This window comes from Lotus japonicus, chromosome 1 (genome assembly GCF_012489685.1).
Source record: "Lotus japonicus ecotype B-129 chromosome 1, LjGifu_v1.2".
Classification (NCBI taxonomy): Eukaryota; Viridiplantae; Streptophyta; class Magnoliopsida; order Fabales; family Fabaceae; genus Lotus; species Lotus japonicus.
The window spans coordinates 39,201,827-39,225,569 of NC_080041.1; the positions used below are offsets into that span (position 1 = coordinate 39,201,827).

At 41.1% G+C, this 23,743-nt stretch overlaps 1 non-coding gene across 1 annotated transcript; it reads right to left on the reverse strand.

Moving 5' to 3' along the window:
* Positions 1–1,313: 1,313 nt before the first annotated feature.
* Positions 1,314–1,420, reverse strand: LOC130734892 (small nucleolar RNA R71). Its single transcript, XR_009018228.1, has one exon. It is a non-coding gene; the product is annotated as a small nucleolar RNA R71 (small nucleolar RNA).
* Positions 1,421–23,743: the final 22,323 nt, after the last annotated feature.

A 23,743-nucleotide genomic window follows, 5' to 3' on the forward strand; every position in this document is an offset into this window, starting at 1 on the left:
TCCCTAGGTCTTATGTTCCAGGTTTTGTCTTTATTTTCTAGCATGGATTTCATAGCCATGCTTGGCTAAACACCTTTTTGCTTTGGGTTCCTTGTAAGACTCTTGATGTTTTAATCTTATTTCCTTTTTCTTCACATGAATCTTCTGAGTAAACCCTTGAATTCCATTTCTATGCTGTATGTTTCAAGTTAGATCATGAGCTAGCTTTATGCTTTTCTATAATATAATGGAAATTTGTTATAGATTAGGGACATGATATGGGATTACCTCTTCTATGCTTGCTACTAGGAATAGAGTAGGGGTTGGGGTTTGTTGGCCTGAATTGCATGCTTAGTGCCTTTAGCAAATGTTTAGGTTGTCAAGGAATTGAACCTACCTTTTGACTTTAGAGGATTGTCTATACAAGGCATTGATAGATGATTACATAGGCTATAACATCAAGGAGAGACTCAGAATTTTTGTGGGAAGAATAGGTTAGTTTAAAACTGATTTAGTTAAGCAAGAACCCAAGGCAAGATCACCATTGTTATTACACACTTACATTTCTTAAGTTTGTCACTCAATCACTTGAACAATCAACCCTTATAACTGAATTTTATTTGCTTTCCAACCTTGAACTCGACTCTTAAACTGAATTCACATTCCAATTCCCTGTGGTTCGATAAATTAAAACCCGGAGATATCTGTGCACTTGCAGATTGACCAACAAGTTTTTGGCGCCGTTGCCGGGGAATTGTTTTGTGATTTTTGGTTTAAGTTTTAAGTTTTAACTTGTCTAGAATTGGTGCTACTAATCTTTCTTTGTTGAGTGTCATTCGCAGGTTGCTTTCAAAAGAGGCACCACCATGGGTGGACGCATGACAGAGGAGGAGTTGCAAGCCCACATTGAGGCAAGGATCCAAGAGGGTATCACCCTCCGTTTGCGTGAACAAGAAGTTGAGAATGCCAACCAAACTCTTCGGGAACTAACTTCGGGGTCCATGAGCTTTGACTATCCCGGAAGTATTGTCATTCCCGAAGGAGTGGGGAACTTTGAATTAAGACCGGCATTCATCAACATGGTGAGCCAAAGCCAATATGGTGGAGGTTCCTCGGAAGATCCTCATGCTCATATGGAGAAGTTCATCCGGAATTGCAACACTTATCGGGTGGTGAATGTTTCTACAGAAGCAATCCGGTTGAGCTTATTTCCCTTCTCTTTGAAGGACGCAGCAGAGGATTGGCTGAACTCACAACCTCAAGGGAGTCTCACTACTTGGGAAGACCTTGCAGAAAAATTCACAACGAGGTTCTTCCCGAGGTCTCTTTTGAGGAAATTGAAGAATGACATCATGACTTTCGCGCAATCCACAGATGAAAACCTTTATCAGGCTTGGGAGCACTTTAAGAAGCTTTTGAGAAAATGTCCTCAACACAATCTCACCCAAGCTGAATGTGTGGCGAAGTTCTATGATGGGTTACTATATTCATCACGGTTTGGCTTGGACGCGGCTTCAAGTGGGGAGTTCGATGCTCTTTCCCCACAAGCGGGGTATGATTTGATAGAGAAAATGGCGATGAGAGCCATGAACTCCGAGAATGAACGCCAAATCCGAAGAAGTTCTTTTGAAGCGGAAACTTACGACAAGCTCATAGCCTCCAACAAGCAACTTTCCGAGGAAGTTGCGGAAATGCGGAAACATATTCAAGATGCCAAGTCCATTGGAGCGAGAGTAACTTGTTTGGAGTGCAAATTTTGTGGTGAATCTCATGATAGTGACCAGTGTACTGTCAATGATGATGGTGGCAAGGTCAGAACTTTGACTCAAGGAGGAAAAGCTCCAACCTCAGAACAAGGGCCTCTTGTCCAGCCGCAAATTGTTGTAAAGACGGTAGGCAAGAGGAGTCTTGAGGAGCTGATTGAGAGATTCATTGATCATACATCGAGCAATTACAAGAGCCATGATATGGCTATCAAGAGCTTGGAGAGTCAATAAGGACAGCTAGCAAAGCAAATGTCCGAGAATCACCAAGGTAAGTTTTCTTCCGAAACTTTAACTTTGACTGAGCAAGAAAATACTGCTGTGGTTTCTACTAGGAGTGGAAGAGTGTTACATGGGCCAGAGGAGAAAGTTGAGGGAGAGAAAATTGAGGAAGCTGAGGTAGAAAGAGATGAGGGTGTTATGGAGGAAAGAGCTAGAGAGCCTACTAGGACTAGAGTTGTTAACACCCATACTCCTGAACTTCGCAAGATTCCATTTCCCAAGGCTTTGGTGAAGAAAAATTTGGATAAACAATTTTCTAAGTTTTTAGAGGTTTTTAAGAAGCTTCACATTAACATTCCTTTCTCCGAAGCCTTGGAGCAAATGCCAATCTATGCTAAGTTCATGAAAGATATCCTCAGTAAGAGAAGGAAGTTGAGTGAGGTCGATGAAACTATCTTGATGACCGAAGAGTGTAGTGCCATTTTGCAAAGGAAGATGCCTAAAAAGAGGAGAGATCCCGGGAGTTTCACTATTCCGGTGGAGATAGAGGGGTTAACTGTGGTAGAAGCCTTGTGTGATTTAGGAGCGAGTATCAACTTGATGCCGCTTAGTATGTTTAAAAGGTTGAACTTAGGTGAGGTTACCCCAACTATGATTTCTTTGCAAATGGCGGACAGGTCCTTAAAAACCCCTTACGGGATCATTGAAGATGTTGTGGTTAAGGTGGATAAGTTTGTCTTCCCAGTGGATTTTGTCATTTTAGACATGGAAGAGGACTCTAAAGTTCCTCTCATACTGGGGAGACCATTCTGAGCCACTGGTGAGGCTGAGATTAAAGTGGCTAAGGGAACTCTAACTTTGAAAGTAGGTGAAGATGAGGTCCTCTTCAATATTTTTGACTCTTTGAAACACCGAGCGGATGAGGAAGTTTTCCGATGTGAAGTAGTGGATGAGCTCGTGTGTGAAGAGTTTGTTAGGATATCTATTAAGGACCCCTTGGAAACAACAATCATGGAGGGGTTAGAGATAGAGGACCAAAATCTTGAGAGGGAACTTGATTCTTTGTATCATGAGGTTAATGCTACTCTATCTCAATTAGAATCTGTCTCATCTCTTGCCACCAAAAGCATTTGGAAAGAAGAGTTAACTAGGGATGAGGAGATTCCAATTGAGGAGAAGAGTGAGCTTAAGCCACTCCCTTCCTCTCTCAAGTATGCTTTTCTTGAGGAAGGTGAGAATAAACCTGTTATTTTGAATAGTGCTCTCACTCCCTTGGAAGAAGAGAAACTCCTCAGAGTTTTGAGGGATCACAAGTCAGCTTTGGGTTGGACTATTGATGATATCAAAGGTATTAGTCCTGCGATATGCATGCATAAAATTTTGTTGGAAGAAAATTACAAACCTATAGTCCAACCTCAAAGAAGACTTAACCCTTCCATGAAGGATGTGGTGAGGAAGGAGATAATCAAATTGCTTGATGCAGGTGTGATTTATCCAATTTCGGATAGTGAATGGGTAAGTCCCGTTCAAGTGGTTCTCAAGAAAGGAGGCATCACTGTGGTTGCCAATGAGAACAATGAGTTGATTCCCACTCGTCAAGTGACGAAGTGGAGGGTTTGCATTAACTATCGAAGGCTGAATTCGGTAACTAGAAAGGATCACTTTCCTTTGTCCTTCATAGATCAAATGCTGGATAAGTTGGCTGGGCATCAATACTACTGTTTTCTTGATGGTTATTCCGGGTACAACCAAATTTGTGTTGCACCGGAGGACCAAGAGAAGACGGCATTCACTTGCCCTTACGGCGTGTTTGCTTATAAGAGAATGTCATTTGGGCTTTGCAATGCCCCAGCTACTTTCCAAAGGTGTATGTTTGCTATTTTCTCTGATTTGATAGAGACTTGCATCGATATTTTTATGGACAACTTCTCTGTTTTTGGTCCAAATTTTGATGCTTGTCTAGGGAATTTAGCCTTGGTTCTGAAAAGATGTCAAGAGACCAACTTGGTCTTGAATTGGGAGAAATGCCATTTCATGGTTAGGGATGGCATAGTTCTTGGACACAAGGTGTCCGAAAAGGGGATTGAGGTTGATAGAGCTAAGATTGAAGTCATTGAAAAGCTCCCTCCCCCGACTAACATCAAGGGTATTAGGAGTTTCCTTGGGCATGCTGGATTTTATAGGCGGTTTATTAAAGACTTTTCCAAATTAGCTAAGCCTATGACCAACTTGCTCGAGAAGGAAGCACCTTTTACTTTTGATGAGAATTGTTTGAAAGCTTTTGAATTGATTAAAGAGAGTTTGGTGACAGCCCCGGTAATTGTTGCTCCGGATTGGTCTCTACCATTCGAGATCATGTGTGATGCTAGTGATCTAGCTTTAGGGGCTGTCTTGTGTCAAAAGAAAGAAAGAGTGTTGTATGTGATATACTATGCAAGTAGAGTGTTAAATGAGGCCCAAAGGAACTACACTACAACTGAAAAAGAATTGTTGGGTGTAGTCTTTGCTTGTGAAAAGTTTAGGCCTTACTGTAAGACCCAAGATTTTAAGCTTAGGATCAGTGGAAGAGATTTCCATTTACGATTAGGGTTGATGTATTGTGAAGGGAAACCTGAACTAGAGTTTACCAAATGAAATAAATTTATGAAGGAGAAAGTTCAGGAAAAGTCAAAGGATTACATCATGATCGATAAAATTTATAGTACGATCGTTATACGCTTAACCTAGGTCAGAAACCCTAGTATATAGCTAATTTTCACTTTTAGGCACGATGGAAGTTAATTCCAAAAATCTTCAGAGAAATGTTAGAACTTCTCTTTTTCTATATATCACAATCGTTTCGAGGCGAAACTCTAGGATCTACGAACGTCCGATTCCAATCATCGGAAGTTTGCCGAAACCGAATCCCTGGTATTTCAAAACCCTAGAATTTCTCGACGATGAAGACTTTTTCTATTCAGAGCTTCAAATGAATATTCTACACGCGTACACCCATTTCTCTTGATGATTTCAATCTTTCTTCAGAAGGAAGTTTTCCATTCCGACATCCGATGCAAAAAGCAACTTATCGGGTAAAATAGTTTTATACCGACTATGCTTTAGTTGCCAAAAATACAAAGAGACCTCATTTTAGTTTTGGAATTCTTTCGCCAAAACATATCTATTAATTCACGGAGAATGACGCCGGAAAAATCAGATTCGCGAAACTTTCATTTTCCCGCGAATTTCCAACCTTTATATATAGCAAAGAAAGGAAGAAAAACTCAAATTTTCCTCCATTTTCTCTCCTCAAACCCGCGGCCAAGAACAAGGAAGAAGGAAGAAGAATTTTTTTCATCGCTTGCTTGATCGTTGATCCGTTAGTTGCTGCTTCAAGGTTTCGAGGTATAGTCGCTAATCCTTACCTCTGATCGCTTTTTCCATAGCTTTTCTGTAGACTTTTCTGAGCCGATAGTTTATGGGTTTTTGCAAAACTATCCTGAATCTTTCATTTCTGATTCTAAACCTTTTCCTTATGTGCCCAAGATCACTTCTGCCGGGTTAGATTTTCCGTTATGTCGCCGGAATTCCGCCGGAATCAATTTTAGCCTAAAATACCCATTTTTGGAGTTTTTGGAGTAAAGCTTCAACCTTTAGGCTGAAAACTATCGCCTTAGCTTAGTGCTAGTAGGATTAGTTGTCATAAACGCCGTTGGTGACGTCCCTGCAAAATTTGGTTTTTGGGATTTCAGTTTTGAAATTTCTAAGTTAAAAATCATGACCAAAATACCCCTGCGACAGTTTTTGATCCGATAATTTTTCCGAGTTCAGAATACCCTTAGTTACGGCTAATGATAGTATAGGAACCAAGTTTGATCGAAGAAAAATCGAGTCTCCTAATTACCTAAAGTGGTCGAACCTATAAAAGGGGGAGGAGGAAATTTCCTTTTCCGAAAACTTGTCTTTTCGCGCTAGATTATCGTACCTTAGAGTATAGATTACTTCGAGTAACCTTAGTAAGTATCGATAGCTTAGTTTTCGATAGATTCTGATAGTATTTCTGTGGTTTTGCTCTAAAGGTGATTTTGAGGAATAGGAGCAAGCCTTTGATTGTGAACAAGTGTTAGGAGATCGTCCTGGAGAATCTACAGGTGAGGGCTTCTCACTGAATCTCTAGTTAATGCTTAGGGTCGATGTTTCGACATTGTTTACTGTTTATGCACTGGAATTGTGTGTGATTGGAAAATGTTTTCTGAGGCTTCGGCTGACAATGTAGATGATTCATCTACTGAATGTTTTTGAGATTGACTTACATGCTATGTGCTATGTGGGTAATCTAGGATGTGTGGTGCATGCTTTATACGCTAAGTGTTAAGTGTTTATGATGATATTTATGGATATATGACATGTTGTTGATTGTGATGATTTAAATATGCTCTGTACTGGAATCTGAGATTCTGAATGGTGAGGATAGCGGGCAGGTCATGCCGATTTTATTTTGAGAGTTTTGGAGGAAGCTTGATAGGACGAATGAGATTCGGGCCTTGTTATGATGTTTATGGATCGAGACATTCTCTGGAGTCATTTGGGGATTTGGAGATCCCGAGAACTTATAGGATTTGCGATAAGACTAAAAGGATATTATTTTGAAAAGAAAACTCATAAGACATTAAACAACCTCTAAATCTTTAAATAAAGATAATAAACTCGAAAGGAAGCTTCGGATGCAAACCTTAGTTTTTGGAAAACGAGAAGTGTCGTCGGATCCAAGTGTTGAGGAGTTTGGTAAGTTCTGAGTATGTTGGTACTCCTTCGCTCGTTGAGCAGTTTGTTAGCCATCCAAGGGATGAGTCGAGAAGCTTCACTGAGGCGTGAGACCTTGTGAATGCGGGATACTCCACTGATGCGTGAGACCTTGTGGAAAGCATGGATCTTCACTGAGGCGTGAGACCTCGTGAATAGCATGAAGCTTCACTGAGGCGTGAGACCTTGTGAATGCGGGATACTCCACTGAGGCGTGAGACCTTGTGGAAAGCATGGAACTCCACTGAGGCGTGAGACCTTGTGAGAGCATGAAACTTCACTGAAGCGTGAGACTTCGTGAGAGCATTGATGACCCGAAGAGTCATCGTGAGTGGTTGCACTCATTTTATGATTATTGTATTTTGTCGCAGAATCGACTTTACCTTAGGGTAAGCTTTTAGAGACATTAATTTAGCTAGAACACATGGCGACGTGTCGAGTGAGGTCGGAGACGTTGTTTGGCTAATCACTGCATTGCATGCACTCATTAAGTGGTTTAAACACGGCGAGATACCGGACCACGGCGGATTCCAAAATTGGTTATAAGACCAGGATTTCCGCGTAAGAGCGCTGCTAGGTGACTCTTAGTAGCAGACCGAAATGGCAGACCTACGGGTTTACTACTGATCTGACTACCTTTGTGTGGTGTAAGAGGCACGCGGGCCGAAATGGTCCCACCGTGGCTGGTGTTAGGGCTGATCCGTTTGATGTCCATCCGTTCCGGATTGCATATTGGTTGACTGGGTTAACCTGCATATCATTTCAAGCGACATGCATACTGACTTAGTTGATGAGTGTGTTTGATACTTGTTAGTTCTACTTGATGCATGTTAACTGTGTTTTACTGTCGTTATATTCTTTGTGGAATAATGCAACCCTAGGATGTTATCCCTAGTTATAAGCCTAAGTGGCTAATCTTTTAATGGTATCTATTGGTGGTATTATTTATATAATTCTTTGGAGTTGACCCTCGCGTCTTCTGTGTGTGCTTTGGCGGACAAACGCCCTTTGTCAGATCCCTTTGGCGGGCTGATTCATGATGGTTCATCCTTCGGGAGGAACTAGGGTTGAGATGCAGGAACTGGAGCGTATCGCGGTTGCGAGAGGAGGACGGATGGTGTATGTAGACTAGGTCGTTCTGGATTTCGAATTCGGACGACGATCATGCTAGCATGTAGGATTGAGTGTTAGTGTGAGCTCCTCGAGATGGGATTAGTGTAGGAGTAGAGTCCTAGATCTGAACATCATTTGTTCCTTTGGGAACAGGGTAGTTTCCCACCTATAGCTTTTTGTGTGGTTTCTTTACGGGAATCACAGGGAGTTGGTTGGACTTAGGAGGTCTTGCTTCAGGCCGATGGGCCAGCTTATTCTCAGTTTTGAGGGATGGTGTTGCGGACACTTGACCTTTCTTGTGGATTGTACCTTTTGCCTTCGGGCGTTACACTTTTCTTTCCGTCACTGGAGGTTTACTCGTGACGAGGTTACTACTACAGCGGGGGCTGTTTATATATTGTATATTAGTTCTGATTATTGTTATTGTTGGGTTTTATTTAATTCAGTCTTGTCTTAGTTATTATCAAAAAAAAAAAAATATTCACGTTTTTCCGCATTAAGTTTATTTTTGGTTACTAAAGTGACGCCACCGAAATCGGGGTGTTACACTTACATCTTGGGTTTTAAAGTAATTGTTCATACTGACCATGCTGCTTTGAGGCATTTGTTTGCTAAACTGGACTCTAAGCCAAGGTTGATTCGATGGGTCTTACTCCTTCAAGAGTTTGACCTTGAGATCATTGACCGGAGAGGCAAGGACAATGGCGTGGCAGACCATTTGTCAAGATTGGAAGGTGGGGCGTGAAGCCCAATACCTATTCAAGAGGAGTTCCCGGATGAGAAACTCCTAGCTGTTTCCACCGAGGAACCCCTACCCTGGTATGTACATTTTGCTAATTTCCGTGTTGCTGGACTTATTCCCCATGACTTGACATGGCAGCAAAAGAAAAAATTTCTGCATGATGCAAAATCTTACCTCTGGGATGACCCTTTCCTTTTCAAAATGTGTTCTGATGGAGTCATTAGAAGGTGTATCCCAGAAGTTGATTTTGAGAAAATTCTTTGGCATTGCCATGGATCAAGTTATGGTGGACATTTTAGTGGGGAGAGGACCGCTGCTAAGGTTCTCCAAAGTGGTTTCTATTGGCCTACACTGCATAGGGATAGTAGAGCTTTTGTTGAGAGTTGTGATAGATGTCAACGAACTGGTAACATCTCAAGGAGAAATGAGATGCCCCTCAAGAATATTTTGGAAATTGAGTTGTTTGATGTTTGGGGCATCGATTTCATGGGACCTTTCCCACCTTCTTTTGGTTGCCAGTATATTTTAGTGGCTGTGGATTATGTTTCCAAGTGGGTTGAAGCCGCTGCACTCTCAACAAATGACTCTAAGGTGGTGGTTGCTTTTCTAAAAAAATATATTTTTACTAGGTTTGGTGTTCCTAGGGCAATTATAAGTGATGGGGTTACCCACTTTTGCAACAGAGCTTTCGAGTCTCTCTTGGAAAAATATGGTGTCAAGCACAAAGTGTCTACCCCCTATCACCCCCAAACTAGTGGGCAAGTTGAGATTTCTAATCGGGAGTTGAAACGTATTCTTGAAAAGGTGGTAGATTCTTCCAGAAAGGATTGGTCAAGGAAACTTGACGATGCTTTATGGGCCTACCGAACCGCTTTTAAAACTCCGATTGGTACCTCTCCTTTCCATTTAGTTTTTGGGAAAGCGTGTCACTTACCTGTGGAATTAGAACACAAGGCCTATTGGGCCATAAGGAAATTGAACTTTGATTGGAAAGTTGCTAGCGAGAAGAGACTCTTGCAATTGAATGAGCTTGATGAGTTTCGACTCCGAGCTTACGAGAGTGCTAGCATCTATAAGGAAAAGACGAAGAAGTGGCATGATAGGAAAATTTTGAATAGGGAATTTGTCTCAGGGCAATTGGTGCTGCTCTTCAATTCTAGATTGAGACTCTTCCCTGGGAAACTTAAGTCTAGATGGTCTGGACCCTTTGTGGTCAAGAGGGTGTTCCCTCATGGTGCTGTTGAGGTTGAAAACCCTGAGACCAAGAACACTTTCACCGTGAATGGACAGAGGTTGAAAGTATACCAAGGTGGTGAGGTGCTGAAGTTGGAAACCATGTTTTTCAAACCTCCTTGATAAGGGGGATAGTCTACCTAAGACTATAACAATGGGCTGCTTGGGAGACAACCCAAGTTTCGTTATTTTGCTTGTTTGTTTGTTGCATTTTGCAGGGATTGAGAGCCTAAATTCTGGAGTAGGAGGTGACTCCAAGGCCTCCATGGTAATTGGTAAAGAAGGTCAACTCTCTCCCTTAGTATAGCTCATGCATCTTTGCATATCTTCCATTTGTAGCTTTTATTTTTCTTTTAATCATGCATTGTTATTTAAGTTTTCGTTTTTGGGTTTTTCACTTCCCTATACTCACATGTTTTAGTTATAGTTTTGCTTCCCTACTAGTGCTGTTTTCGAAAATGCTTTTGTGAATACTTGTTGTTGTTTTTGGGGATGAGTGATTGCATGTTGGGGAAGAGAGGAGGAGACTTCGGTCTTCCGAATGTTTCTTGAGAAAGGAGTCGAGGTGAGTCCATTAAGGGTCTATCTTTGACCCTTTACCATAAAATGTCCCTGGAGGATCCTGACTCACTTGCAATTCTTGGTTCTGCGTTGATTTCGCTCATAGCATGCTTAGTGATTCGTGCTTTATTCTTGAGACTTGTAGGATTTCTTGAGATTCCGAATTCATTGTTTGAACATTGTCTTTAGTTGTCCCATTTGAGCCTTATTGGAGAATTTGATGTAGCCAAGTTTTTGGGACGGATGTTTGGTTGGAATATTGGGGAGTGATGGTCCTTGTTGTGTTGTTTGGAGCTGGAAAAATGAGAAATAGACTCTTGCCCCAAAAAGAAAAAAAACAGTAAAAAAAAAGAAAGAAAAAGGACTCCTAACCAAGAGTTGGAGTTGGAAAAAAAAGAAAAAATTTGAAAAGGGGTGCAAGAGACTTGAGTAAAAAAGGTGTTGTAAGCTCCGGGGTTATTAGAAGAGGACCACACTCAATGTGCTTGAAAGCCTAGTTTTCCTTTAGGGACCAACCACCATCATGTTTTACCTAGCCAATGTTTCAACCCTTATGGAAGTCTTTTTGAATATTTGCATGTTTGATCTTTGTTGCTATTGAGTGAATGACATTCAGGACCTATGAACTTGTTTGTGTGCTTAGTGCACTAAATGAACATCTTGTCCTAGGATTTTTAGTTCTAAATGCTTCTCATGATTGGACTCTACACTCTTCTCTTTTCAAAAGATGCATGAAGTAGGTTGTTGGGTCTTTCTCTTGGAACTAGCTGTGATTACCTTGTCTCCTTGTTTTTGTGAAGTATTCCTTGTTGTGAGCACTTGTGTGGGAGCATTTCTTGCGCTTGAGGGCAAGCGAGTGTTTTTTTTACGCTCGAGGACGAGCTGTCGTTGAGTATAGTGGTGTGATGACCCTATTTTAGTAGTGTTTTTAGGGTCATTTCTTTGTGTGTTTTGAGTCTTTTTGTTGAGTCTCATGTAGTGTTTCATGCATTCTCATGCATTTTTATATTTTCTTTAGTCTTTATTTGGCTTTGGTAATTTAGTAGTTTTTTAGGGAGTTTTCTTGCATTTTGAGTAAAGTTTAGGACTTGCATGGTTTTATTGTGTTAATTGAAGGATCTCATGTGCTAATAAGCTCTTTGAGCTTCTAGAATTTTCCTTGGCTTGTTGGTTAAGTTTCAGATCAGGAACTGAAGAAGGAAGAAGGCCAATAAGCATGGAATTGATGGAAAACTTAAAGAGGATTGAAAAGAGGAGTTTCAGAAGCCAAAAAGCCCTTTTCAAGCGAGCTCAAGCGCCTAGGCGCTGGGGGATGGGCGCCTAGGCGCCAATTGGTCCAGAGAGCATGTTTTTTAAGTGCAATTGGCGCTCAGGCGCTCTGAATTGGCTCCTGAGCGCCCAGACTCGTCCTGTTAGCCTTTAAATAGGCTTTTTGCCATTTCTTTTGGAACCTTTTGTCATTTTATGATATTTTCATAAGTTAGAAGAGAGAGCTTGAGTTCTGAAGCTTTGGGAGCTTTCCCTAGGTCTTATGTTCCAGGTTTTGTCTTTATTTTCTAGCATGGATTTCATAGCCATGCTTGGCTAAACACCTTTTTGCTTTGGGTTCCTTGTAAGACTCTTGATGTTTTAATCTTATTTCCTTTTTCTTCACATGAATCTTCTGAGTAAACCCTTGAATTCCATTTCTATGCTGTATGTTTCAAGTTAGATCATGAGCTAGCTTTATGCTTTTCTATAATATAATGGAAATTTGTTATAGATTAGGGACATGATATGGGATTACCTCTTCTATGCTTGCTACTAGGAATAGAGTAGGGGTTGGGATTTGTTGGCCTGAATTGCATGCTTAGTGCCTTTAGCAAATGTTTAGGTTGTCAAGGAATTGAACCTACCTTTTGACTTTAGAGGATTGTCTATACAAGGCATTGATAGATGATTACATAGGCTATAACATCAAGGAGAGACTCAGAATTTTTGTGGGAAGAATAGGTTAGTTTAAAACTGATTTAGTTAAGCAATAACCCAAGGCAAGATCACCATTGTTATTACACACTTACATTTCTTAAGTTTGTCACTCAATCACTTGAACAATCAACCCTTAAAACTGAATTTTATTTGCTTTCCAACCTTGAACTCGACTCTTAAACTGAATTCACATTCCAATTCCCTGTGGTTCGATAAATTAAAACCCGGAGATATCTGTGCACTTGCAGATTGACCCACACTCTCACTGGTAGAAAATGCGCTGACTTGGTCAAACGGTCCACGATTACCCAAATCGAATCGTGTCTCTTCTGTGTTCTTGGCAATGCCACCACAAAATCCATGGAGATGCTATCCCATTTCCATTCTGGCACGTCTAAACTCTGTAACATACCAGCAGGTCTCTGATGTTCTACTTTAGCCATCTGACAAGTTAAACATGCAGCTACATACTCGGCTACTTGTTTCTTAATTCCAGGCCACCAGAAGTTCAGTTTCAAGTCTTGATACATCTTTGTCATTCCAGGATGAATGCTCCACTTGCTCTTGTGTCCTTCATCCATGATCAGCCTTCTCAATTCTGGGTTGTTAGGTACACAAACTCTGTCCTTGCATCGCAGGATGTTGTCAGTTCCTATCTTGAACTCCGGGTCTTTCCCTTGAATCACTAAGTTCCTCTTCTCTAGCAGAAACACATCTTGCAATTGTTGCTCTCTAATCTCTTCCATCAATCCACTAGCGATTCTGATCATACCGAACTTCAACATTCCCTCAGACGGTGTCACACCCAAACTCATATCCCGAAATTGTTCCAGCAACTCCAGCTCTTTAACCATCATTGACGAGACATGCATCTTCCTACTCAAAGCATCAACAACTACATTTGCCTTCCTAGGGTGATAATGCAGCGTAAACTCGTAGTCCTTGATGAACTCCATCCATCTTCGTTGTCTCATGTTCAGCTCCTTCTGATCGAACAAGTATTTAAGACTCTTGTGATCGCTAAATATCGTGAAAGTACCACCATAGAGGTAATGCCTCCAGATTTTGAGTGAAAACACAATAGCAGCTAACTCCAAATCGTGAGTCGGGTAGTTCTTCTCGTGAGTCTTCAACTGTCTCGAAGCATAGGCCACCACTTTCCGGTGTTGCATCAGTACACATCCCAAGCCTTGATGTGAAGCATCATAGTAGACCTCATAAGGTTCTTCCGGTTGTGGCAAGATAAGCACAGGTGACGTCGTCAAACGTTCCTTCAGAGTCTGAAAACTTGTCTCACACGCCTCAGTCCATGCAAAAGGTTGATCCTTCCTCGTAAGTTGAGTCAAAGGTCCAACATTCTTGGCAAATACCTCAATGAAGCGTCTATAATATCCAGCTAAACCCACAAAACTTCTGATTTCTGTCACTGTCTTCGGTTCTTCCCAAGCCAAAACAGTCTCCACTTTCGCTGGATCCACAGCTATACCTTCCTTTGAGATAACATGGCCTAAGAAGTTGACTTCCTCAAGCCAGAATTCACACTTGGAAGGGTTCGCGTACAGCTTTTTCTCTCGCAACACTTGTAAAACTTGGCGCAAATGTCCTTCATGTTCTTTGGCGTCCTTCGAATAGATCAGAATGTCATCGATAAACACCACTACAAACCGATCCAAGAACTCATGAAAGATGCGGTTCATGTAGTCCATGAAAACAGCAGGTGCATTCGTCACTCCAAACGGCATCACTAAGTACTCATAGTGTCCGTAGCGAGTTCTGAAAGCAGTCTTCGGTATATCCTCAGTCTTCACTCTGATCTGATGATAGCCTGACTTCAAGTCTATCTTGGAGAATACGGCAGCCCCTTGTAATTGATCCATCAAATCATCTATCCTCGGTATCGGGTATCTGTTCTTGACCGTCGCCTTGTTGAGTTGTCGAAAGTCCACACACAATCTAGACTTTCCGTCTTTCTTCTTGACTAAAAGCACTGGCGCTCCCCACGGTGAGACACTTGGTCGAATGAATCCTTTTGCCGAAAGATCCTCTAACTGAGACTTCAACTCTACTAGCTCTGCAGGTGCCATACGATAAGGTGCGATCGAAATCGGTCCGGTTCCGGGTACAATGTCGATCACGAATTCTACGTCGCGTACTGGCGGTAATCCAGGTACGTCTCCAGGAAAAACATCAGCGAAGTCTCGAACCACCGGAATACCATGAACATCTGAGTCCTTCCTTCCCTCCAAACTTAGCAATGAAGAGTACTTCTGAGTGCCCTCGCTCAACGATGCACTAATATGGTTAGTAGAAAGGTACTCGAAAAGATCCGAGTCTGGGAACACCACTTTCTTTCGACTACAGTCCAAAAGACAATGGTAGTGGGATAACCAATCCATCCCTAGGATTACATCTAGGTTTTTAAGGGGTAGTAAGCATACTAGATTGGCATGAAAGGTTCTATCTCTAAATACTACTGAACAGTGCATGCATGCGGCATTAGCAAGTAGGGTCCTAGCAGGTGTAGTTACCATAAGATCAAGTAACAATGCAATCAATTAGAACGAAAATCGCTCTGCAGACAATCAATTTTCACTCTTTGCAGAGTCACACAAAATAGCACAGAAGTCTTATTCCCCAAAGACTCCCAAAAGACTCAACTAAGCTTTGATACCACAATGTAACACCCCGATTTCCAGGTGTCACTTTAGTAACTCAAAAATAAACTTTACGCGGAAAACAGGTATTTTTTTTTCTTCCTTTTTAATAAAAGCGATAGAAAAGTAAAGACATAGCCCAGCAAACTAAACTAACCGATGTACATCAAATATATACATGCACAGCCTCAGCTGCACTCCAATGTCACGTGCACTCGCAGTGACTCCAAAGTAGTGTGCCCGTAGGCAAATATGTACAGATCCAGAAGTGTGAGTAAAAGTCATAAATACAATCCTCCAAGAGTAAGTCAGCCTCAAAATGGCCTAAGTAAAGACCCCTATAATCCGACTGACTCATTGTGATCCCTCAGTAAGAGAACCACACAAAAAGCCATGCGTCGGGAACCTACCCTGTCCCAAAAGCAAAACGAATCAGAGCTCTACACAAAATATGACGCTGCCTAACCTACCCTCCCAGTACCGCTCAAAGCTCCTCCTCCTCCTCCTCGTCGCTCGGCGAGTAGCGTCAGTGTCAGAGTCAGAGTCCACCGTGATCATCTCGGTATCCAAGTCCACGACCTCCTTCCTAACTATCCTGGGAACAACCCTAGTCGAGCCAATCTCAACATCTACCTCCTCAGTAAGGACATCCTCCTCCACCACCCGTGTGAGACCCAAGTTTTTAAGCTTAGAATAAATTGGTAAAATTCGTACTCACGATTAAGTTCGACGTAACGTGAAGGAAGAAAACTGAACAAGAGTTCATCAAATGGAATAAATTTATGAAGGTGATAGTTCAGGAAAAGGTTAAGGATAATATTAGAATCGATGTAACTTGTGACGCAAGAATCATTCGCTTATACCTAGGACAAGAGCATTAGTAAACGACTAATCTACCCTTAAAAGCGCGATAGAAACTAATTCCAAAAATCTTCAGAGGAATGTTAGAATTTCTCTTAATCCTTTCCATGACAAGAGCTTCGATACGAAACCCTGAGATATACGAACGTCCGATTCCAATTCTCGGAGGTTTGCCGAAACTAAATCCCTGATAGCTCAAGAACCTTAAAATAAACCGACGAGAAAGACTTTTTTCTATTCGGAGCTTCAAATAAAGATTTCACACGCGTACACCTATTTCTTTCGAAGTTTCCAATCTTTCTTCAGAAGGAAGTTTCTTCATCCGACGTCTATTGCAAAAAGTAGTTCTGCGGCAGATTTTGATGCAGACTGCGTTCAAGTCATTTTCTTTATTCATGGATCATTTTAATTTGCTCAAAATGATCCAAATTTATATTTTATTATTTCATAAAGTTCCTCATAATTTTTAGGATAATAATATATCATCTCTATATTTTTCTCCTAACACTATGAGCTAAATTCTACAGTGTCTAAACCAATTCGTACGCGTAATTATCATTTTATATATGTACGTATATATCTACTCATCACCAGCTCACGTCCTTATCTGATTTCGTTCCTACCTTCTCCATTTGATCCACTTATACATATTATATAACTTGACAAAACTAAAGACATTCAGCTTCTTTTTTTTCATTCACGGTCCCTTTCTTTCTTCTCTTTTCTTTTTCTTTTGTTGCTGCACTTCACCATTCTTCCTTCCTTCCATGAGTACTCACACACCATCATTTTTATTCCACATCCTCTCATCACCGTGAATACACACACACACACAAACCACAAATAATTAATTGATCTCCTTTCTCTATTCCCTGTGTGGCTGGCCGTGAGCAAGGAGGAAGTGGGGATTTCGGCACCGTTTTGCCGATTCTTGCCTGATCGTTGCACCGTTCGTTGCTACACGTAGACCTCGAGGTATAGATGCTATTCCTTACTTCTGATCGTAAATTCTGTTGCTTTTCTCTATGTCTTTCTGTGCTCAAAGTTTTGAGCTTTTTGTAAAACTGTCCAAATAACTTGATTTCAGTGTCTAAACTTATTTCCTACATGCCCAAGAGCATGAATATCCGGTTGTTTTCTGCTGAATCTCGCCGAATCGTCGCGGAGCTTCAATTCTGTGAAAATACTCATTTTCTGACCAAAGCTTCGTTCTTTGGATTAAAAACTCTCGACTGAGCTTAGTGTCAGTAGGATTAGTTGTTATAAATGTCGTTAGGAACACGCTCATCAAATTTATTTGTCAAAATTCCAACTTTGTGTTTTCAGGCTAAAAACACTGACCAAAATACCCCTGTGTTAGTTTTCGACCCGATAATTTTTCTGAGAGTTTCCCTGGCCTAGATATCGCCTAAGAATACCTAGGAATTAAATTAGATCGAAGAAAAAGTTCGGGAAACTCTATTTTGTTTGTGGCCGAAACTTATTTGCTATTGTACCGTGTGTAAGACCCAAGTTTTTAAGCTTAGAATAAGTGGAAGAGATTTCCATTTACGATTAGGCTTGATGTATCGTGAAAGGAAACCTGAACTAGAGTTTACCAAATGAAATAAATTTATGAAGGAGAAAGTTCAGGAAAAGTCAAAGGATTGTATCGAAGTCGATAAAAGTTATAGCACGATCGTTATACACTTAAACCTAGGTCAGAAACCCTAGTATATAGCTAGTTTTCACTTTTAGGCACGATGGAAGTTAATTCCAAAAATCTTCAGAGAAATGTTAGAACTTCTCTTTTTCCATATATCACAACCGTTTCGAGGCGAAACTCTAGGATCTACGAACGTCCGATTCCAATCATCGGAAGTTTGCCGAAACCGAAACCCTGGTATTTCAAAACCCTAGAATTTCTCGACAATGAAGACTTTTTCTATTCAGAGCTTCAAATGAATATTCCACACGCGTACACCCATTTCTCTTGATGATTTCAATCTTTCTTCAGAAGGAAGTTTTCTATTCCGACATTCGATGCAAAAAGCAACTTATCGGGTAAAATAGTTTTATACCGACTATGCATTAGTTGCCAAAAATACAAGGAGACCTCTTTATGGTTTTGGAATTCTTTTTCCAAAACATATCTATTAATTCACGGAGAATGACGCCGGAAAAATCAGATTCGCGAAACTTTCATTTTCCCGCGAATTTCCATCTTCTATATATAGCAAAGAAAGGAAGAAAAACACAAATTTTCCTCCATTTTTCTCTCCAAACCCGCGGCCAAGAACAAGGAAGAAGGAAGAAGAGTTTTTGTTCAATCCTTGCTTGATCGTCGATCAATCAGTTGCTACTTCAAGGTTTCGAGGTATAGTCGCTAATCCTTACCTCTGATCGCTTTTTCCATAGCTTTTCTGTAGACTTTTCTGAGCTGATAGTTTATGGGTTTTTGCAAAACTATCCTGAATCTTTCATTTCTGATTCTAAACCTCTTCTTTATGTGCCCAAGATCACTTCTGCCGGATTAGATTTTCCGTTATGTCGCCGGAATTCCGTCGGAATCAAATTTAGCCTAAAATACCCATTTTTGGAGTTTTTGAGGTAAAGCTTCAACCTTTAGGCTAAAAACTATCGCCTTAGCTTAGTGCTAGTAGGATTAGTTGTTATAAACGTCGTTGGTGACGTCCCTGCAAAATTTGGTTTTTGGGATTTCAGTTTTGAAATTTCTAAGTTAAAAATCATGACCAAAATACCCCTGCGACAGTTTTTGATCCGATAATTTTTCCGAGTTCAGAATAACCTTAGTTACGGCTAATGATAGCATAGGAACCAAGTTTGATCGAAGAAAAATCGAGTCTCCTAATTACCTAAAGTGGCCGAGCCTATAGGGGGAGGAGGAGGAAAATTTCCTTTTCCGAAAACTTGTCTTTCGCGCTAGATTATCGTACCTTAGAGTATAGATTACTTCGTGTAACCTTAGTGATGTATTGATAGCTTAGTTTCCGATAGATTCTGATAGTATTTATGTGGTTTTGCTCTAAAGGTGATTTTGAGGAATTTCCAGCGGAGCAAGGCTTTGATTGTGAAGGAACTTCAGGAGATAACTCTGGAGAACCTACAGGTGAGGGCATCTCACTGAATCTCTAGTTAATGCTTAGGGTCGATGCTTTCGACATTGTTTACTGTTTATGCACTGGATTGTGTGTGATTGAAAAATGTTTTCTGAGGCTTCGGCTGACAATGTAGATGATGAATCTACTGAATGCTTTTGAGATTGACTTATATGCCAAGTGCTAATTGGGTAATTTAGGATGTGTGGTGCATGCCTTATATGCTAAGTGCTATGTGGTTATTGCTTAAGATATTGACATATGACATGTTGATTGATTTTGATGAGTTAATTATGCTTTTGCACTATAATCTGAGATTCTGAATCGTGAGAATAGCGGGCAGGTCATGCCGATTTTATATTGAGAGTTTTGAGAAAGCTTGATAGGACGAATGAGATTCGGGCCTTGTTATGATGTTTATGGATCGAGACATTCTCTGGAGTCATTTGGGGATTAGGAGATCCCGAGAACTGATAGGATTTGCAATAAGACTAAAAGGATACTATTTTGTAAAGAAAACTCATAAGACATTAAACAACCTCTAAATTTTTAAGTAATGATAACAAACTCGAAAGGAAGCTTCGGATGCAAATCTTAGTTTTGGAAAACGAGAAGTGTCGTCGGATCCGAGGGTTGAGAAAGTTGAGAGGCTTCGAGTATGTAGATGTATTGGTGCTGTTGGAGCAGCGTTTGTTGTTGTGCTGTTGGAGCAGCTATGCTGTTGGGCTATCCTGGGGATAAGTCCGGGGAATTGATAGTTCCCGAGTATGTGATACTCTGGTGCTGTTGGAGCAGCTATGTGTTGTTGTGGAGTGTGTCTTTTGTCGCAGAATCGACTTTACCTTAGGGTAAGCTTTTAGAGACTTTAATTTACCTAGAACACGTGGCGACGTGTCGAGTGAGGACGGAGACGTTGTTTGACTAATCATCCGGCATTCATGCAACATTAATGGGGTATTAACACAGGACGTACTCTGGACCTCGTCGGTTTCCAAAATGGTCATAAGACCCGGAATGCCGTGAAAGAGCGTTTATAGACGTCTCTTGTAGCAGACCGAAATGGCAGACCTACGGGTTTACTGCTGATCTGACTACCGCTGTCGTTGGAGTAAGAGGCACGCGGGCCGAAATGGTTCCACCGTGGCTGGTGTTAGGGCTGATCCGTTTGATGTCCATCCCTTTCCGGAATGCATGTGGTTGACTGGGTTAACCTGCATATCATATCATGCAACATGCATACTAATCTAGTTGTCGAATGTGATTGTTATTTGTTAATCCTATTTGGAACATGTTAATTGTTACTATTGCTGTTATGTTCATTATGGAATATGTAACCCTAGGATGTTATCCCTAGCTATAAGCCTAAGTGGCTATTCTATTATCTGTATCTATCGATGTTATTATTTACATAATTCTTTGGAGTTGACCCTCGCGTCTTCTGTGTGTGCTTTGGCGGACAAACGCCCTTTGTCAGATGTCCACGACGGTCTAGATTATGATGGTTCACCCTTCGGGGGGAACTAGAGTTGAGATGCTGGAACAGGAGCGCATCGCGGTAGCGAGAGGAGGACGAATGGTGTACTTAGACTAGGTCGTTCTGAATTCAGATTCGGACGACGATCATGCTAGCATGTAGGTTTTAGTGCTGGTGTGAGCTCCTCGAGATGGGATTAGTGTAGGAGTAGAGTCTTAGCTCTGAACATCATTTGTTTTCTTTGGGGACAGGGTAGTTTCCCACCTATAGCTTTTTGTGTGGTTTCTTTACGGGAATCACAGAGAGTTGGTTGGACTTAGGAGGTCTTGCTTCAGGCCGATGGGCCAGCTTATTCTCAGTTTTGAGGGATGGTGTTGCGGACACTTGACCTTTCTTGTGGATTGTACCATTTGCCTTCGGGCGTTACACTTTTCTTTCCGTCACTGGAGGATTACTCGTGACGAGGTTACTACTACAGCGGGGGCTGTTTATATATTGTATATTAGTTCTGTTTATTGTTATTGTTGGGTTTTATCTATTTCAGCCTTGTCTTAGTTATTATTATCGAAAAAAAAATATTCACGTTTTTCCGCATTAAGTTTATTTTGTTACTAAAGTGACGCCACCGAAATCGGGGTGTAACATTGTGGTATCAGAGCACGGTTGAGTCTTTCGGGAGTTGTTGGGGAATAGGTCTTCTGTGCTAGGTTGTGTGACTCTGCAAAGAGTGAAAATTGATTGTTTGCAAGCGATTTTTCGCTTAAAAATTGATTGAAGTTATTGCTTAATCATATTGTATAGTTATGGAAAGGCTATCTTATGATGAGTACAAACTGTTTGTTTGACTAAGCGTAGGATGGTAAGCCCTGACCGTATGGCGAAGGCAATAGCTACCATGATTGAGGCAATGATGAATCAGGCTGCTGAGGACGCTTACAGACGCACTGAGGAGGCGGCACGTGAGCAACCTCAACCGCTAATCGAGGCGTCCAAGTACCAGCAAAGCAGGTTGGACCGAGCTAGAACTGGAGGACCAGTGAGGTCAGGTTCTCAGGAGTACCGTCAGTTGGGGCCGTATCAGCATCCGAAGGGGAAGGGTTTTACTCCAAGATCTTTTAAGTCTTCGACTACTGCCACTCCAGGGGCAGGAAGCCAATCAGCACATCCTGAGGTGACATGTTTCAGGTGTGGAAATAATGGACACTATGCTAAGGCATGTCAGGACCAAGGGCCTCGATGTTTCAATTGCAACCAGATAGGGCATTTGGCTGTGAACGGTAAGACGTTTCAGGCGGGACCGTCTGACAAGAAGATGAAGGGCAAGTTTCCTGCCATAGCTGGAGGTGCAAGGAAACAAGTGTCATGTTTCAGATGTGGGGAGCCGGGGCATTATGCTAATGCTTGTCCCGATAAGAGGCCCAAATGCTTTAATTGTAACATAATGGGGCACACTGCCGGTTAGTGCAGAGCACCCAAGACGGAGCCAACCGTGAAAACTGCTCGTGGAAAGCGTCCTGCGACTAAAGCAAGAGTTTACACCATGGACGGTGAGAGAGCTGAGGAGTTTGCCAGAGGAGAGCGCAAGAACGATGGTAACTTTCTAACCATTCTTTCTTATTCTAGTATAATATGTTCCATTTTTCTTGTAGAGTGTGCAAACACACCTATCTTACGTATATGGTTTACGCTTTGACCTTATAGTTACTACGCCTATTATGACTTTACTTTACTATTACTCGTATTTTAGCTATAGAAGTTATACGAGGTTTAGAATGACACGCTAAGCCTAGAAAGTAGTCTTCTACCGATGCGTTTAAAAGGAAGCTAGAAGCTGAAGAATGAATTTCATAGAGATTCATTATGGATAGTATACGTATGATGTCGAGGGTGTGTAGTTCCGTAGCGACATCATTGAAGATTTAACGTCAGGGTATTTGCGACCACTGGATGATAGGAACTCATTGGTTGTTCCAGTGGTCTTTTTCTAGATTTTCACCTTCGATGTATTAGGCCTGATCAACTTAATATTGAGGGGGTGATATTCGGAATCACAGCTGGTAATGAACTTTGATAGAAGGTTATGTAAGATGAACTTGAATTGATCGAGGATTAGTCGGATTTGAGAGGAAAGCCCGTGTTAAGTAATTGATTTTCTTAGGGAAGGAGTTATGATTTTAAGAAATGAATATTCATTTAAGAAGTGTTGGAGAGTTAAGGGATATTAGAGGCCCAAACTTAGTGAAGGTTTAGATTTTAAGCCAATTGATTTTACCCCAAACGCGGGAGACAGGAAGTCTTGTTAGTTTTGATCAAGAGACCAAGTATTGGATTGATTGGAGGATGATCAAGTTACGGAAAGGAAAGTGTTAGTAGTAAGATGAATACTTGAGGTTTTTACAATTGGATAAGTTTCGTAGAGTTTAAGAGGGAATGAAACTTGTTATGGATTTCGGTGATGCATGCTAGAGTTAGCAAGTGAATTTCGCTCAGTTGAATAAGAATCCTATGATTAAGATTGACTTGAGGAGTTGAAAAATCATGTACGAATCAGAGATTTAGCGGTGTTAATATTTACGATTGTAGTTTAACCTCAGAAAGTTGAAGGATGGGATGATAAGATGACTAGTTAAGTCCATTGAGGTATAGTTATGATTTGATCTTCTAGGGGATGAGACCTTACTTGTGTGAAGTGTTAAGGATTGCAGTAAGTTAAATTGGTTTGAGTAAGGAAGGTCTTGAGGACGAAGACGACAATAATGGATTGTTGGATATTAAGAGGATGTTTAGCTTATGAGTGGTTGATGAATTTATGATTAAGGGGATGAGTCTTGTGATGCACAAGGTATTAAGACTCAAGTCGAGTTTTAATTTGAATGGTGACTAAGTAGAAGATCGATTTCATGGTGCGAGTGATGATAATCACGAAGTTGGAAGTGACGTTAATGGACTAGTAGATTCCAATGGAATAGTTCGTCTAGGAGTTACCAAGCGATCGAGTTGAATTTTGGATCATGGGTGAACATCTCGAGGACAAGTTGAGCATTCACTTCGGAACATGGAAATGTACCGAGTTTCTAATCAGTATTTTGGACGAACAAAAGAAAAAGGAGCATGTGGTTAAGGTTGTGCGATTGCACGAATACAAACAAATATATTTTCCAACGGAGAACCGATGCAAGTGGTCGAACCGGACAACATAGAGTTGAAAGATGATATGTCTTTTGAGACGCCGTCGGTCAACATTAGGACTAGAAGAGTGAGACAATCGAGGAGAAAGCAGAGTGCTTTAGTGA